General features: G+C 41.6%; 1 protein-coding gene across 1 annotated transcript in view; it reads left to right on the forward strand.

The window, feature by feature from the left end:
• The first annotated feature begins 11,328 nt into the window (after positions 1-11,328).
• ZC3H12C (zinc finger CCCH-type containing 12C) overlaps positions 11,329-18,834 on the forward strand; it is a 39,751-nt gene continuing 32,245 nt past the window's right edge. Inside the window, exon 1 of the mRNA XM_040056884.2 lies at positions 11,329-11,363. The gene's annotated coding sequence lies outside the window, so the exon portion shown is untranslated. The remainder of the gene's footprint in view (positions 11,364-18,834) is intronic.

Raw genomic sequence — 18,834 nt, forward strand, 5'->3', positions numbered from 1 at the left:
AGTGTGCAGCTTCCTTGTGAGGGGAAGAGGAGGGAGAGGCACTGACCTCTGCTCTGTGGTGACAGTGACAGGACCTGAGGGAATGGCCTGAAGCTGTGTCAGGGGAGGTTTGGGTTGGATATCAGGAAAAGGTTCTTCACCCAGAGGGTGTTTGGGCACTGGAACAGGCTCCCAGGGAAGCTGTCACAGCACCAGCCTGACAGAGTTCAAGAAGGAATTGGACAATGCTCTCAGGCACATGGTGCGGCTCTTGAGGATGGTGCTGTGCAGGGCCAGGAGTTGGACTCAGTTATCCTTTTGGGTCCCTTCCAACTCAGAGTATTCTGTGATTCTGTGAATCTGTGTGATTCTGATTTGCCAATAATTTAATATTAAAATTATATCAAGTAGCAGTAACAATAGTAAGAGAACACCGCAGGAGAGATTTGTTAATGAATAGAAATATGAATTCAAAGCACTATGGTGCCAGTGGAAAATCTTAAACATTATTAAATAATAACACTAAACAGAAGGTATTCTATCAAGATGTTGACTCATCTTCAATTTCAGAATCATGAAACCAAGGAATTCTCAGATTTTTTTACCTAAGAGCCTTCAATCCATCAGTCAGGTCCCATAGCTGGGACCCATCCAGGGTCTGCATCATAATAACTGATCAAAGAAAGTTATTCCAGTAGGCTCTGCCCTAGGGATCTGGAGGTGTAAGGACAGTTTATAGCTGAATTAACCCATCTGTGTTCACAAACACAAGTATGTCCTATCTTTCCTCTCAGATGACTTTGAACCCAGAAAAACAAAGTAGCAGGAGCTAAATACGATGTTTCTAGATGAACAAACACTAGCAACAAGCACATGAAATAAATTTTCTGTCTTCAGTCTTAGTTTTATCCTTGAAACTTTGATGATTTCTCTAAATCAATGATAATCATGTGAAATTCAGAATCCCAGGTTACATATGCCTTATGGTCATTATTAGTATCATTATGCTATTAAACTTAGAGTATGATCGAAGTAGCATGGATTTATCCCAGAAGCTCTTAGCAGGTATTCATGCATTCTTCCAATGTCCTAACATCTGTCTGGTCATCTGTATTTCATTTTCCTTTGTATTTCATTTGACCTGAGACAACTCACTCTACTTGAAGTTTGTTCTGTAATTCTCACAAAACTGTTCTGAGTTTCATATAGATTGATTGATAGATGAACAAGTAGAAAATTCAGAAGCAATTATCCTCCATCATAGGATGTACTATAGTAATAAGGATTTTTTTTTTAAATGAACTATTATTTAAGCTGTTTATAAAAATAGAACTGAAAAGAGTAGTATTTCTGAACACTGAACTACAATGGACCATATTTTTAGATCAATTTGCTTTTCAGATATATGCAAAAAATCCTCTCAGTATTCCTCCCTCATGTTAATTTGAAAATTTACTCCACAACTTCAAGAATGAAGGTGATACCTCCTTAAACCTACAATAAAGACAATAAAAGAGCACTTCTGGCATCTTGCTTTTGCATGCATCTTTTCTAAAGCATCATAGACATAAAACATCGAGAAAGAGCCAGCACTCTTTCGGTGATGTGGTGCCTGCAAATTTCGGTACTCTCCTACCAGGCCTTGTGGCTTGCTGATATGCAGCACTCAGCTTCACAGCAAGTACAGCCTGAAGTGAGACATGCAGAGCTGCATGAATTGCTTTTGCTTCAGTGGTGATGTAATTGGAGAGGGCTTTTCCTCTGATCAAGTTCCCCACCCGCCCTCCTAAAAGATAAGCTGAGGTTCTCACTGAGGCCGTTTAATGCCACGCATTCTCTCATCCACCATGTGCTTGGTTTCAAGTTCCTTATTATGAGAACTGTGTGAACCAGCTGAAAAGATCGAAAGAGGAACAAAAAGGATGAGTTCAAAATAAACAGTGTTTAAAGGAATAGCAACTAGTTTAGCCTTTAGAAGATGAGAAGCAACATGAAAAACAAGGGTAAAGGGCAAAACAAAGAGGAAAGGAATAAATTGCACTCCATTCTTGTCATATGGATGAGACAGAGTGGAATGATTTTCAATATAGTTAGACATTAGGAGTATTCTTTCCATCTCAGACAGGTCTAAAGGCCCATCTGTAGACAAACAAACAATCCATATCTCCATGTCCTCTAGCAGAAACTTAGAAGTCTACAGTAGTTGTAGATATATACCTGTAGACACATACAGTTAGAGAATTAATCCCATGATGATTATTTGAAAGGCATGTCCCAGGGAAACTATAAAAACAGTACAGACCAGTCAGTACTAGAGAATTTTGCCTACAGAGTATATGGCGTCTCCATCAGCACACATTATCTAGAAGTAGGAAAAACACCTTCAGCACTAATCTGCATGGAGATGATCCTGCTGTGGAGTATAATGATGGGCCAAATAATGTCTCTTCTCATACTATTTTTTATTATTTCTATGATTCTGCTTATAATCACAAAAGCATTGAATGGTTTGGGTGGGAAGGGACCTTAAACGCCATCCACTTCAAACCCCTCTGCTGTGGGAGGGACACCTTCCACCAGACCAGATTCTATCAAACCTAACCTTGAACACTTCCAGGGATGGGGCATCCACAAATTCTCTGGGCAACATGTGCCAGTGCCTCACCACAATCACAATAAAGGACATACAAAGGTGGCCAGTAACGGGGGGAAAAGGCTCCAAGAGTCTCAAAGACTGAAGCAGAATGAAGGTAAGAGTCTAAATTCAATATTGCCCCCCAACTAAAATACAGACACTGGAAACTATTCTGTTAGTCCAAAAATTGTAAAAGGAATCAAAGTTAAACAAAGTCTGACAACATGGATGCTCAGTCCCAACTCTCACAGCATTTCTATCTCAATTATAATAAATTAATAAATACTGAGACAATTCAATACTCGCTTGCTTTAGGTCTTTGTTCAAAACAAGAGGGCAGAAAATTATATAAATGGAGGGAATAAAGGAAGTAGAGATTCTCATCTCCAAGGAGATGAGGTATAAAGAACAGCAATCATTAGGAGAGAAGCTATTACTGTTCTCATTAATGATATGCAAAACCACTAAGAAAATGGTAGCATGATGTTAGCAGCTTTTGGGCAAATTGCATAGTTCCTGAAAAAAATGTATTTTCACTGCAGCCAAAAGTAATTTTGTTCATTTGTGGTAACTTGTGCTCATTTCTGAGCCATTATGAAACAGAACTCTATAGGAAATAACACTAACCCCCCTCCAGGAAGAAAAAAGGGCACATGCATTGGTGTTTGGGGGGGGGGGTTGCATCAGTAAGATCAAATTTCACCAGAATGAAGGAAACAAAACAGTATCACTTCACCTTAAAGAAACACCAACTTCTCACAGTACTGAGGTATAAAACTTACACTAAAAATACTATGCGGTGAAACAGCAGAATGTGACTAAGGGTCATATTGGTTGCAGAAGAACAGAAAAGAGCTTGTTCCTCTGTAATTCTCTAGCAATTTTTGCCAGCTGTGATGAAAATAAAACATTTGAGTATCTTAAAATTATCTCCCAAGTGCTCTTTCATTTGAATTTTTAGCATTTAAAATATTTTCAGATATACTAAAGGAAATTTCAGTGAAAATTTCTTCCTAAGCAAGGAGTCAAAACCCTGACTAAAGATGGAAGCACAAATTATTGTACTTAAGAAAAATTCTGTAAAATGTATGAATGCAAAACTGCTCAATGTTTTAAGGTTTTTGTTTCAAAATTTGAAATGCTGTTGCAACGACTTTTGCTTGAAATTTCATTGCTTCAAAATACAAACAGCCAATACTAAATACATGGTATGAGGTCATTTTACACTCCCATATCCTTCTCTCCTCAATCACTAAACCACAGCATGATAGTCACAATAGGTAAATATATGGGGTAAATAAAAACTTCCCTGAACTGTTTTTTTACTGCTGGGTTACTCCATTACCCTCTATCCGTATTCTTCCCAGCCCAGAGGGGATTACAGGTATGAAGAATGCCTCAGCACTGGCTTTCTTCCTATGCCTGTAGAGTCTCACAGTTTCCAAGTAAGCTGCTGCTTGAGGGGACTTGTACCCTTCCTGGTCTCCAGAAGCCAACACGTATGCATCCCGCTAATTGAAAGCCTGTTTAATATTCCTGTCAGTCAGATTTTTTCAAGCATCAAATTCACACTTTCCTGTGTTCTGCAGTGAAGAAGATTCCCATGCTAGTTTTCAATCATACCTCTGGATATGTTGACAATGGATACTTCTTTTTCTTGCTGATGCTCTGAAAATTTTGTTAACAGTGAGCATGACCCCTGCCTTGACCCACTTCAGGGATGCCCTGTGATGTCTCCCAGCTGCAGTAAGTAGTTTTGCATCCGCTTAATTCACTCTCTGGCAGGCACAGCAAGGGAATTTCTTCACTCTTTCCCCCACCCCCAGCATTACTGACCCTTTTTGTGGCCTTAAAGTGTCTTAAGAGTTTGCTTGGCTTTATCAAGATGCAGAAGGTGACAATGGAGTCAGGCATCTATCCATGCTTGACTGTGTCCAAGGATGTGAGAAGCAAACTTTTTTTCCCTTTTCTTCCTTTAAGTTTACTTAAAAAAAAAAAAAATCAAAATCAAAGAAAGATTCCTGCCTCCTGCTTATTCCTTTGATCACTTCCCAGGCTGTGTCTCCTGCTATGTTGTAAGGCTGCAGAAGCACAGACCTACACAAGTCAAAGGTTGTCAGAGACTTCTCAGTCAGCAGGCAAATTAATAACAAAATAAGAATGCTCACACTGTGGCACATGTCTTAGTCCAGCCCAGGCTCTCTCTCTGAGTGGCCAGCTGGAGAGGCCTTTTGCCAAACGCAAGAATTAAACGAATGTGTAAAGGCTCCAGCAAGGATGGAAGTTGGGGCTGCCTTAGGGACATACTAAGAAATACAGATCTCTGCACTTTCGCAGCTCTAAATGGATTTTTATTCTCTGGGCATACTCACATGCTTTCTGAAAAAATGGATAGTTGCAGGGAACTTCTCCTTTAGTGACTCTGAAGACTGCATCTGACAACTATATCTGATGCTCCACAGCTCCAATATAAAAACAGACAAACCCTGTTGCAGCAGTCCTGTGTTTCCCTTGGAATACCTTCTGAAGCTATGGAGTCCCTGGAGCTCTGGGCTTAGTGGTTTTCTGAACCCTAACCCTAGGCAGAGCAGTAAAAGCCTCATGGGGGTGAGTCCTTCACCATGCAGAAAGGTGTTGAAGGAGCCACGTTGCGGCAGTCCTGTGTTATGACGTGTACTCAGTTCATGGGTTTTGTGCCATCCACGATTTACAGATCCCTCTTGGCAGTGTCCTTTTCAGGCTAAAGGGACTGTCTCTTCAGCCATATATCATGGAAAAGACGTCCAATATCCCTTATTATCCATATTACTTTTTTCTCATTCCACTCTATCTATTCTGAGATATGAAGGCAGGAAGTGCTTGTGGCATATAAAAAACTGGGTCATTGTATATAGGATCATAATTATTCTGCATGTTTCCTGTTCTTTTCTTAATATGTATTTCTTTCAGCAACATTGACGTTTTCATTACAGTTCCAATATCCTTGGCCTTACTGAAGTCAACGGTTCTTCATTTTATGATTTAGTTTTTTTGATCTTGAGAAATCCAATATCATAGAGAAATTTCATCACTTTTTTTCCCCACCTTTTCTTCCCCATCACCTATGAATATGTGGATCAGCACAGGTACATGGGTAATACACATTCTGTGAAGAAAAGCACACTACTCGTCTTTAACAAAAAATCATTACTGAAAGAAAATTCTCATTTTTTGACAGGATAAAATGAATGTACACTTTTGCTAAGTCATCTTTAAGGTGAAAAAGAGTAGGTTTAGACTTCTGGTGGGCATTCTCTTTAAAAGTTTAGGAAATAAAATATTTAGCATTGACAATTATTGCAACTGCTTTTTTTTATGCCCAAAAGACACACAGGTCTGCTCTGACAGAGATGTTGATTTAAGGCTATAAACACAAAAGTTCATAGAAAAAGTAATACCTACTTAGAAAACAAGGTCAGGGGGGAAAAAGAAAAAAATTTAAAAAAGAAAAAAAAAAAAAAAGAAACAACAGAAAACTTTTCAGGAATGTTGTCTTTTGAACTGATCTGCCAAGTAAACAAATGCCAATTATACTTGGTATGAGCTATTTTAAACTGAAATGTAGAAGTGAATGGAGTTTTTTAAATATACAAGACTTTTCAAAACCAAATCATACCCCCCAAAAAAGTAACATAGTACAGTTTACATTAAAAACTTTTATGGGTGCCTCTCAGTGCAGATCAAAGAATTTTGGATTTCATGCCTTAGATTGGTCTGGAATACAGTAACATTTTACTGAATTACTTTTTCTAGTATATGACTAGAGAATCCCAGATTTATGTTAGCATTTTGTACGGTTTATGTAGAACATGTCTGAATAGACTGACAACAGTTATCTAAATTATTTTCATTGCATGTTTGACCACTTGTATTTATGAGAGTTATCTTAGCAGTAAAATGCAACGTAGCTCAATGGTTTGTGTCTGTTGTGGGCTACCAAAAAAAAAATAAAAGCTTTGGCCTTTAATTGCACATAAAGAAAAAAGGGGAAAAAACATTCTTTTGTCATTTGGAGAACAGAGAGATGGCCAGGGATATGACTTGGAAAGAAAACAGAATGTACAGTGGGACTGGATAAAGAAATGATGATTAATGAGAAGCCTCAGATTTTATGTAACCACAGAAAAATAGGTCTGTAACAGACCTTGATTAGTCATCTAGTGCATCCTCCAATTCCAATGCCAGATCAAGAGTACTTAATATTTATCCAGTATGTACTTAAAGACATCCGGTAACAGAGACACCATTATAGCCTGTGATATAAAGCTGTGCCTCACTAATGTTACCATTAGAAAAGCTTTTTCTCTTTGATGCAATTTAAGTCCATTACATCTTACCCTACCTACCAAGAACAGAGGATTCCCCTTCTCTTTGCAATGGCCTTTTAAGTATATGAAGAGTCTTAGCATGTCTGTCTTCTGCCTTCATTTCTCTAGCCTGAACAACTCTAGCTTCCTCAGTCTTCCCAGTCCTCTGTCCAGCCTTGTTGCCAACTGCACTGACTCCTGTTGGCTCACAATGCTCTTGAGCTGTGGTGCAGAAAATTAGCCCTTCCACTGATGTCCTACCAATACTGCATAAAGCCCACAGATTTCTCCCCACATCTACATCTTCCTGGAATGTTTACTGTTTTTGCCAGGAAAACACATTGCTTACTCATACTCAGCTTGTGATTTATTGTAGACACTAGATTCTTTTCTGGAAGATTACTCTTTCATCCCGTGCTCATTTCCTGAATTTGTGCAATTTTTTTATACTTGGCTAGGCTCATTGCTTTTGTCCCCCCAACCTGTGTCTTATGTTTTCTACATTCCCCTCTTCCAGCATGCCTGCAATTCCTCACAGAACCGAACAGAACTGGATTTAGATTCCTACAGGATCCTACCTGGTAAGCCCATTTTGACAGCAGCTGTTTATACCTACTCGATAGGCACGGTTATCTACCTAGTTCAGACCCAGCTCCATAGCAGCTACACACAGACTACATTTCCCTAGCTTTTTATCAGAATGCCAAAGTGCAATACCAAACAATGAAACATTTTTGCATGACAGTTGCTGTGGTAACATAAATTAACAAAATGTACATTGTTGTAGCAGCTTTGTCATATAAGTACGTAGGCTTTTCCACGCAAATAATGGCAGAAGCAGCAGCACAACAATCTCAGAAAAAATATCTGGACAAAATGTGATGGCTAAAAAAGGCAAAATAATGCTAGGTGAAGGCTAAACAAAAAGCTGACAAACCATCTGGATATTTCAAGGATGTCAGTTTGGAATCAGGGACCATAATTGTGGTAAAGTGGAAGGAAAGGATAAGTGTCTACCTGCCAAAGGTACTCAATCAGTGCAGAAAGCCAACAAGAAATACACTTAATATTCAGGATCTTCAAGTAAAGCAGAAGTTATGTAAGAAGACAAAAGCAACAGGCACTGATGCCAATGACATAATGCTGAAATCAGTTATCTGCTCTGGCACATCTGATAGTCTCAAGCACAAGGTAGATCAGGAGAGTCTGGAAGCAAGTTGTTGTCAATAGAAGCAGATTTCCCAGCCCGAGAGGGTGAGGAGTAGGTTCAATTACAGGGGCTGGCCCGTGCATTGGACGACTGAAGGAATAAAAGAGCCATTCCCTGTCTGAGGCAGAAAATATTCAAATAATGGAAAATAGCTGAAATGCACAACATAACTGAGAAGGTAAAGAAATTCTGAAAAGATGAATGTGCACTTCTAGTACTAAAAAGAGAGATAACTGATGTAGAGCTGTTAATGAAAGTTTGACTTGACAGAGATTGATAAGGAAGACAGAAGGGAAACAGAGTTAACACATACAGGAGATCAGTTTTACAGAAAAAGCGTTGTTTATAAACTTTTGCTATTCTATATTATGTTGTAGCTATGCCAATACAGATTCTGGAAACAAAGGAGGTTCTGGTTTCCAAAGAGGGCAGCTGCTCCCGTTTTCCCTTTTCTTGCCTGTAAGTAATGACTAATCCCGCTAGTACGTTCCCAATTATTAACAATTTTTTTCTTTCATTAGCTGACCAGGAAAGTGTTGTGAAACATGTGAAAGTCCCAAAGAAGCCATGGAAATCATGAGTTTCAGCAAAACCTGAAAAACAGTGATGTAGAAATGACTGGGGACTTACAATAGAGAAGGAAGAAAGAGATGCAGGGAGTTCTGAAGGCATATAAATCCCCAGCCTCTGACTGTCCTACCCCGAGAAAGTCTTTTAACATTTACAGTCCCTCCTTCAAAAGCACTATTACCATATTGTGGGTGTGTGGTCACAGAACAGAAAAATCCTGGTTTCTGACTCCCAAATCAGAATCCTGTTCCCATTTTAATTGAGAAGCAAGTTGTTTCCTAAGGCAATAAGGAGGAAATGAGGTTTTACCAATGAACAGTGCAGTGACATCAAGCAGCTCGCTTCATTCTGAGTAGCCCTGCCATTTGAGCAGACGTAACTCATGCCTATGAGTGGCATGTTTTAATCAGTCACAATGTACCGTAGATTTACAGAATCACAAGGTCTTCTAAACAGGAAATTAGGTCAAAAAGACCCTTTAGACAAACTCAGGAGGAGCTATAGTATACTAAGTAAAAGAAGTTAATGTGAAATTCTCATGATTTTAAATAGTTTCAAAATCAATTCCATATTGCTCTGTTCCCTCTTATTCTGATAATTGAGAATCATTTTCTCCAGCACTGCAGTGCTTTTAACTGACTCATATGCTCCTCAATCACCAGCAAAGGCGTCCATAATAAGCTGCAAAGTAGCACCGCAAATGTCTCATTCTTTCATCGTGCTTTCACCAATTTCCCCTATTAAATTAATATTCATAGTCACATTTGGACACCACTCTGGCTCTGAAATAGCGTCAGCATATGGGACTGAGGGAACAAGTATTTTAAATTTTTAACTAGAGGCCTCAAATTCCTTCTCTACAGCTAAGTAAACCAGCTGGGGGAGAGAGGTAGCCTTTTGGATCGTGAACTTGTGCCTAGGATGGGGATGAGATCCACTGGAAATTTCAACAGACTTTGTAATGAATGAGTCAAATGAACAAAATCATGCCATCATTCCACAGCCTATGTCAGCTCTAAGAGGGAGGGGTTGTGGAAAGATAAGAAAGCAACATACCCCTGTGCCTCCACAGTCTTTTGTCTGGGCAAATCTATCACATTTTATTGAAAAAAATAACCCCTGCAAAGTGACCCTTTTGGTTCACATTTCTGTGTAGGATTTGTGTAAATTGGATGCATGATTTTTAAAATTTAGCCCGTTTTTCTGCTGGGTACCAGAAGAGGTTTTTACAAACTCCAATAGTAGAATAAGAGCAGGTAACAGTTATCTATCTACATATACACGCACACAAACATTTGCAGCCTGCGAGTAGCAATGGCTGTATGTCTTATCTTGTATACGATACGCTCCATCAGCTACAAGCCGTAATCACAACACCAGACTTTCATTCATATCTTCTAAGCAGCTCCTGGCGCTCAGCCGCCTCGGCAGAAGCACAGAAGGCTGGGTGGGATGGTGAGAGGTAGATTACTTCAACTGCATAAAAGTAACTGCGGGGTGGGAGGAAACATCTCGTAATTAGAACACGGGACGGAAATTAAGGTCTCTACCAACTCTGTCACACAGGGAGTTCGTGATCCTTGCGAAAAGCTTTCCGCTCGCCCTCTCTCCACCTGCACAGCCGGGGCGGCGGGGCACAGGGACACTTGCACAGCGACCGCCCGTGAGCACGCGGAGGTTTTCTCCGATGGCGGCAGGACCTTTGCCGGGCCGGAGGACCAGCCGCCCAGGCCGCGCCGCCCAGGCCCTCCCCGCTGGCCCCAGCCGGTAACGTAGCGGCGTTTAGGGAGGGGGGCACCGCGGCAACCTTCGGGGATTCACAGCGGGAACCCACGGCGCGGGGGGCCAGCCGCGTCCCTCGGCTCGCCCGCGGCCGCTGCCGAGACCGGGCCGGGCGGTTCCCCCGCCGGGTTTCGTGGCGCCCCGGCACCGGGCGTCCCCCGGCCGTGCCCGGCGGGAGAGGGCGAGGGGCGGCCCGGCGGGGCCCCGCGGAGCGCCGCCCGCATCCCCGCGGTGCTGCGGGCGGCGGCGCCGCCGCGGCGGCGGGCGAGGTGAAGGCGACCTTGCGGCCGCTCCTCTCGTCCTCCGCGGCGGCCGGCCGCAGGTGGGTGGCTGCCAGGCCGCGGCGGCCCCGGGCGGGCCCCGGCGATGGCGGCTGGGGAGCGCCGGGCCGCGGCCGCCTCTCTCCCGCCCCGGCGCCGCCCATCGCCGGGGCCGGGCCGGCGTCGCGGCCCCGTGTTGACACACGCGCCGGCCCTGCCCCCGGCGCCTCCCCGAGGTCGCCCGGTGGAGGTCGCCCGGGCGGCGGAGGCCGCGGCGCGGCGGCGCTTCCCGGTGAGGGAGGAGACGGCCCGGCCCTCTGCCCCGAGGGGCCGGCGGGGTCGCCCCGCGTCACGGCAGGCCCCGTCCCTCCGGAAAGTTTTCCCCGACCTGTTCGCTGTCGACCCCGGCGAGAGCCGCGGGCCGAGGCGGCGAGGGTGGCCGTGTCCCCTCGGCCGGCGCCGGGCCGGCCCGCCCGCTGCGCCGCGCCCCGCCCGCGGCCGTGCCGGAGCTGCGGCTGCCCCGGGGACACGCGTACCCGCACGCACCGGGAGCCTGGCAAGGAATTTAAAACTTGTTTCAGGTACTCTACCCACCCTGCCGTCCCCCTGCTTCTGACTTTTGGGGTTGGTTTTGTGGATGTTTTGTTTTTAATAATTCTGTGAGGAAAGCGTAGGTTTATTCCCTCCGCTTTGCGTGAGAGGACAGGCTGGCTAATTTGACTTGCTCTGTTTAACCGAACCGTGGTAAGCGTTGGTTTCACCATTCTCACATCTGGCTGTGGCCTCTGAGTCGTAATTTCTCCTAAAAATTAATTTTCAGTCACCTGTGTGCTTTGAGTGTAATTCTGCGGGCATGTCTGGATAGCGCCGGGCATGTAGGGTTGTATTTGTGGAGCGGTGACGCTATTTTATAATGCCCGGGGGAGGAAACTCCGCCGGGCTGTGCTTGTGCAGCACCTTCTGCTGCCGGACCTGGCCCTGTCTCGCTCCCGTGCCTGCCTCTGGTCTGACAGGGCCAAACAGCCCTTAATCGATGGTGTTGCCGAAAATTGGGTTAAGTAAATCCATCCCACTGAACGGCAGACCGCATTTCTTGAACAACAGATGTATTGAAATGTCATGTTTACTGTGTCTTGTCCTCTTGATCTGTGTTTGCAAAGCGGAGACATAACTCATAATTGCGGCTCTTAGGGTTATGCAATTAACAACATACTTAAGATAGCAGTAGCACAGTCTTTTGATCTGGAAGGAAAATAAACCATTCAAGTATGTCTGGGTTTTCAAACTGGCAGGGTATTTCCTCTTCTACTGTCTCCTTACCGTGTAGCATTTGCCTATATAGCAAGCCAGTGAGCTGACAATAAGACTTCTTCAAGGATTATATTAGATATATCTTAGTGAACTGAATTTTGTAACTGGCAATGCTCCAGGGTGATACTACACTTCAACAGAGTGTAATCTGTCATGAATGAATCTGATCTCAAGCATGGTGGCATTTTAAAGGGAATTTGTTATGTCAATGTAAAACACATTTACAACTATTTTAGGGAATTAGGGGGAAAAATTTCTGTTTTCCTCTCTCCCTGCTCCCCCCTTCTTTCTTTATTAATTAGACCACTTACTCTTGAAAATTCAAAAACTTACTTTTTGTTTTTTCCTAATGGATGTAGTTGAACCAATTCAAAGTATTTCATCTCCCTACAAATCTTACCATGATTATTACACCTTTATTACTACACCAGAATTCTGGGCAGGAGTCAACCAGTGGAGCTGCAATTACCGTTACCACTTGCAAGCCTTAAAAAAGGCAGTTATTATTTATGAGATCCTGATAGACAAAACTCCACTAGCAGTATTTTTACACATCTGCAAATCAAAATACACATTTAAAATATTGTCTTGGTATGTGAATGCAGAGAAGTGGAGTTTATTGAAGGTACGCTATTTAAAAACAAACTCCATACTCTCAACCTGACAGAGCATGAAGGGATTATCCAGACTTGACTCGTCTGCGCAGATTGTGCATTTCATGCTGACTGCTGTGCTGAACAACACTCTGCTGCAGTGATTTCACTGCCTGCTCCTCTGGGTTGTAACAACCTTTAAAAACATGGTTGGTGTTCCAGAGCTGTTGATATTTTTGAAGAAAACTAGGCTTTCAGTTGGTGAGACTTGAAAAGATTGGAGATGGCAGTTACCTATTGACTGTATATTTACTGTTCAGTTTTACATAGTGAGTTAAAAACCTTACAAAATTTTATTTTCTGAGGTCTTATACATGCTACATGCAGTTGAAAGTACTCTTTAAGTAAGCTGGAGACAAAACAGTTCAAAGTCAGTGTGAGGTAAAATGAGGAACTTGTCTGGCTCAGGTCAGTTTTTGTTGCCCTCAGAAATGGCTACAGCTGAGCAACTCCATTTGGTAGAAAAGAGGTGTGTGATTTAGTTTGACTCTTTCATTACAGGAGTCATAAAATCTTGTTTGGTATTTTCTGCATTATCTCCCTAACTTCTATCTTGAACCAGTTATTAAAACAAAATCTGCCTTTGAGAACTAAAGAGTCTGGGGTTTTTTTTCCCCTGGTTGTCCTTTATTTTTTACTTAAAACAGATAATAATCTGGATGCTGCTAGCCTCAGCCTCCAATGATCAATCTCTTCATAATCTGTATTTTAAAAAATTATTAAAAATCGAAATGCTTCAGAGGGAGTAATAGCAATAAAGAAGGGGGAGTGTGGTTTGTAGTAACTAGGAGGAAGGGTGGAAAATGTGTGATGTAAAACTTTTTCCTCTTCTGTAAATATTATTCTACTGCTTTTGCTGTTCTCTGAAGCAGTGTTCCACATGTAGCTAGGTAGTCATAGATAAGAGTTTTTCTAAGTTGTTCAAGAGATATTTCATCATTCAGTCATTTCCAAAGTGTTCATTGCCATGGGAGTTAGCCAGTGGCCTTATTGATGATTGAGGTGATTCCACTTTGTTTTTTGAGTTGGGGTACTGCAAACTGTGCCTGAGCTACTGTAAGGAGCAGATGTTGTACAAAGACTGCAGTGAGTTGTTGCTATGAAGAGACTGAAGTGTTTCTGTCCTTGGACTGAAGTTATAGAGTGATGCTTTATATTTCTTATCATGTACAGTTATGTGTAAAATACCTCATGTCTCCAAGCTTGCTAAATATTTACAATAAATGTACTACTTCTACCATATGTTTGAATCAAGAAACCCATTAACTGAACAAGCCCATATTTTTACGCATGAAAGAATTGGCATTTCGTTTTAATTGCTAAATTATATGTTTAAAGTAGACTATAAAAAAAGCAGAGGTGAGATGATGTAATAAGAATCAGAGTAATTTTTCTTACTTCCTGACCTCATACTGTAGTTATTTTCAGTTAGAAAATAGAAAATCAATTGTAATCTGTTCATAATTGCCTTCCTGGTAGAGTTATGAGGCATTTCACTCCCTTTTCCCTCTCCTCTCCCCCACTCCTTTTTTTTTTTTTTAATTATTTTTCTCACTGTCTGTATTTTTTCCTCTGTATGTCTTGTGGCATAGGCAGATCTCCAGAGCTAGAGGAGGTTTTTCACTGAAAAGCTCTTAATCTTTAAATGTTTTTGTTTAACAGCTTGAGGCTCTGTCAAAAAGCATGTTCCTTACCAAGTTGTTTAGTGGTGAGAAGAAATTGACGGAGATTTTTGGTAACCTTGGGGCTTTTTGCTTAGATGAACCAGGCATTCCCCTTTTACCTATCAGGATTGATGACTTGAGGCTAGATCACATGTCTTAGTAAAAAGCTTAGCTCACACTACCAAAAATTCAGATTGCGTTTTGCTTAGCACAAAGTGCTGGGTTTGACATTTGGCAGTGACTTTCACATTCTGCCAGGATGTTGTACTCCCCATTACGGAATTATTTTAGAGCTTTGGTAAACTCAAGCTCCATTTATTCTTGAGTCATAGCAGCAGAATGAGAATGCTTTGAAAGCCTACCTCAATTTTAAGACTTGCACCTCTGCTCTCCCGACTCGAAAGGTCCAGATGCGACATTTTCAAAGTTTCCTGTGGGGACTAATGTAGCTCACCCTCTGCAACTCTGTGATCCATCATTCTTCGAGGCTTGTGTCACAGCGTGCACCAGACTACCTCTCCTGATGGCTTGACCATTTTAAGGTTATATTGGCTTGGTTTATGATACCAGTGTAACATTTCAAAATTTGCCATATGTCATCTTCCTCCATGGGAGAGTGAGTGTCTCTTTATATATTTATATGTGCATGTGTGTGTATGGGTAGATGGATACAGAATAGAGTGCTAGACTGTCCCACGTTCCACTGTCCTTTAAATGTAGAAACCTTCTATGTGCTCATAAATGTAGCTCCCAATACCTCTGTTTTAGACCAAAGTGATTTGATTCTAAATTCTTTCAGGATAAAGATGTTCTTTTGCATAAAATTTCTGCAGTATTATACCAAGTATTTAAAATGTATTCTTTCTTAAAATTACAGTTTTCTTCAGGGTGGATAATGAGGAAACTAAAGCTTTATTCAGGAGGAGGGATTTTACTTTATGAGAAGTTGATATTTTGAGAAAAGAGTGGGTAGAGAGGAGGGAGGGGCAAGACATTCAGTGGATGGGAGTGCAGAAAAATTTAATGGATGTTATTAATCCTCCCAATGGAAGAAATAGAGTAATTTCTTTTGGTATGAAAGGAATGTCTTGGGAGGTAGTTGAAAGTTGCAGAGGAGTGTCAAAGATTGGAGAATCAGTGAAGCTGGAGGTGTTCAGTAAATGTGACACAGGTTACTGCAAATACCTGAAAAGCATTTTGCTTGCAGTGAGTAGGAAAAGCTCAGAGTCTGGCGAGCATCTTAAAGAGCTTAGAGATCTTAAATCCTTGAGCCTTTTACTTCTTGACAGAAACTCACATGGTAATTCCTAAATAACCATTCATGTGAGCCACGCTCCCCTATGAGCTGTAAAAAGTAATGTGCTAAGTTGTGAAATCAATGAATCAGTCCCATGAAGCTTTGAAGTTTTGTGATGAACTGAAAATTTCAGTGTTGCTGTGACTTAGACCTTTTATTTTAGGATTAATGAAATTTGGTGGTTTGGCAGAGATTGTCTGGAAAAGGAACAGATTGCACTTCCTTTAGCAAAAGCTACTTTCCTAGTCTGCTTTTGTTCTTTAAACTGTTAACGTAAGTAGCTGCTATCTCATTCTTCATCACTCCGCTCTCATACTTACCATTATAGTTAGTGCCTTGACTCTCAACAGGTCTCTTCAATTCTTTGTCATATGTAAAGCTAATATATGAATTGCTGAGTTATCTGATCTTTCCAGATTCAATGCATGGCCTCATTCTTTATGAGAGACATTTGTCTTTTCCACCTTAAAACATTCAGCTAATTTGGAAACCTCAGAGGATTTTTCCCTCAGCAATAATTCCAATACATGCTATTTGAAATGCCAGATACACCTCTGGAAATTGTTTGTTCTGGCTGGGGAAGGACTGTGATGTACAAGTGCCCAGGGCTGTGCACCTGGGTTCACGAGTCTCTGTAGCAGCTGCTTATGGGGCTTGTACTGCCATTCTTGCTGGGCTGCCAACCAGGCCTTTGCCATCCTTGCTGAGCTGTGAATTTGACTCATTAGAGTTTCTAGGACAGTCACTGTTGAGATTACAGTCTGGGTTTCTTGAAGTTGTTGAGCTACAGCCCATGCTTTCTGGTGAAAGATTAAAATCAGAGTTTTGTGCTTCGGCTGCTGTTTCCCCAGCCACTTTTTCACTTGTCTTTTCATAGCTTTTTACTGTAGCTGTTCTGTGGAAGAAAATAACATCTGGTATCCTGCATACATTGATGGCACTTTCATCTGGTTCCAGCAAAAGACTGTGTGGCTAAATGTGTTTAGGTAGTGCCCACTTCCTGGAGTTTGACCTTACTTCCAGGATTCATTCAAAGGCATGACTTTTGTGTGAGCTCTTTGCCGTCTTCTCTGAATTGAGCATTGCTTATAAGTGAAACTTGGTAAACCACCCTTGCTTGATAATATAGGAGAAGCTAAACTACAGATCACACAGAGATTTAGTGTGTGTTTGCATTGTGAAATTATACAGCCATTTTTTTCAGGAATGAGAATAATTGTTCTTTGATAAGTTTTAATGGTGTTGGTACAGTGCATGGTCTCTCCCTAATGTTTTGTTCAGTATTTGGTGATAGTCTGCCATCTGATTCATTCATAAAACTGGCTGTTCCAAAGTTTTATAAGGCTGTGGTAGCACCCTATAATTCACATGGAATGCCTTGATAAATTTTGGACATCAGTATGTTACAAATCAGTTTGCTTTTGAGATATATATATGTTGCTGGAGAGACCTCAGAGAAGCAAACTCATTAGTGTGAAACTAGCATCATCATCTTAAAGCTGATCTTTGTTGCTATTTCTGTGAGCAGCTTGAATTGTTCATCTGCAGCTGAAAACAGATGCCTCCAGTGGGCATTGTAAATAGGGTTTAGTTCATCTGCTGACATGGGATCCTTTTGTGGAAAGTAAAGCCTCATCCCTTGAAAAGTGTAAGATGATGTTGCAGAAATAGATGATAGGGCTAAATAGGGTATATTAGCAAGAGGATCACCATTGGTCCGAGTGGAGTGATCATTTACTTCCTTTCGGCACTGGTGAGATTGTGTTTGGAGCACAGAGTCCAGTTTTGCTCTCTAAAGGACAGGAGGAGACGCTGCCTTACAGGTACCAGTCTAGTGGATGGCTACCAGGTTGATGTTTTGTAACAAGGAGAGACACTTTGAGAGCTGAGTTTGTTCAGCCTTATTTAAGGGGGATCTTAACAGCTGTCTTCAGCTCTGTAACTTGTTTGGAGAAGACAAGGTACTCTGTTTAGAGGCATGTAGCAAAAAGACAAGAGGCAGCAGTTGGCAAGGTGTAGTGAGAAATTCTGGCTGAAGATGAAGAAAAATGTCTCCATGAGAATACTTACACACTGGGGCATGTGTCTGGGGAAGTTGTGGGGTCTCCAGATTTGGAAATGCTCAAAAATGGACTTGGAAAAGGCAGAGCAACCTACTGTAGCTGACCCTGTATTAAGTGGGGGTTTGTTGCACTAGTTGACCTCCAGAGATTCCTTCTAAACTAAATTATTTAATACTAAATGTTAATAGCATTACCAGTTATGAATGAAGTATTCCCATCTGTGTGTCTTTATCAGACCTAACTTCATGACAAGGACTCTAAAGAACAAAGTATGAGCACTGTGGGCTCAAAAGGGCTGAAAATGTTAGCCTTATTAAAGATATGGTGCACAAATTCACAGGTCTAAAATCTAGCTGGCTTTTCTACTAAATACAAGAAAATATGATCAGCAGAATTAATTACTACTTTCAAAGCTGCAGACTTCTGAGCTCAGAATGACCCTGAGACTGCAAATAGCTGGAAGAGTTAATGTGAAATCACTAACACGGTTTGTCTCTTTCTGATGTATTAGGTTATTAAACATGAGCAAGCTGTTTTATTAATGTGTAAAATACTAGGATTTCAAAGCCTTTATGTAGCTCAGTGTGGAGACTTTCTGATGATCTTTCCTCAAATCAGGAATACAGTAAATCTGAAGAAAAGCTATACTTAAATGACAGCTAATAAGATACACTTCTGTGCAGCTATTTTCTTTCATTGCAAGAATGGAAGTTCATTTGGAACTTTGATTTGCAGCTGCAGTAACCCACTTCGTGTAAGTTGTGGCTATTGTTGCCACTTGTCAGGTGTATTAAAAGCTTCCTCAGAAAGTAAGAAACAGTTATGTACTGAGTGTGTTGTGACAAACCACATGATCATCTCTGTCTTCCCTGATTCTTAATTTACTTTTAAATCTGGGTTAAAAATTGAACCTTAACACGTACTCTGACTCTTTCATCCCAGTAGAGAGTAAATGGCAAGGCTGAAAGTCGTGTAGAGAGTCTGCTGCTGGCAGCTCTCTTGCAGAAGGCTCCAGGCCAAAAAGACAACTGCCGCCGTGTGGTACAGGCATAGGAATTGTGTCT

The sequence above is a fragment of the Hirundo rustica genome, chromosome 2 (genome assembly GCF_015227805.2).
Source record: "Hirundo rustica isolate bHirRus1 chromosome 2, bHirRus1.pri.v3, whole genome shotgun sequence".
NCBI lineage: Eukaryota > Metazoa > Chordata > Aves > Passeriformes > Hirundinidae > Hirundo > Hirundo rustica.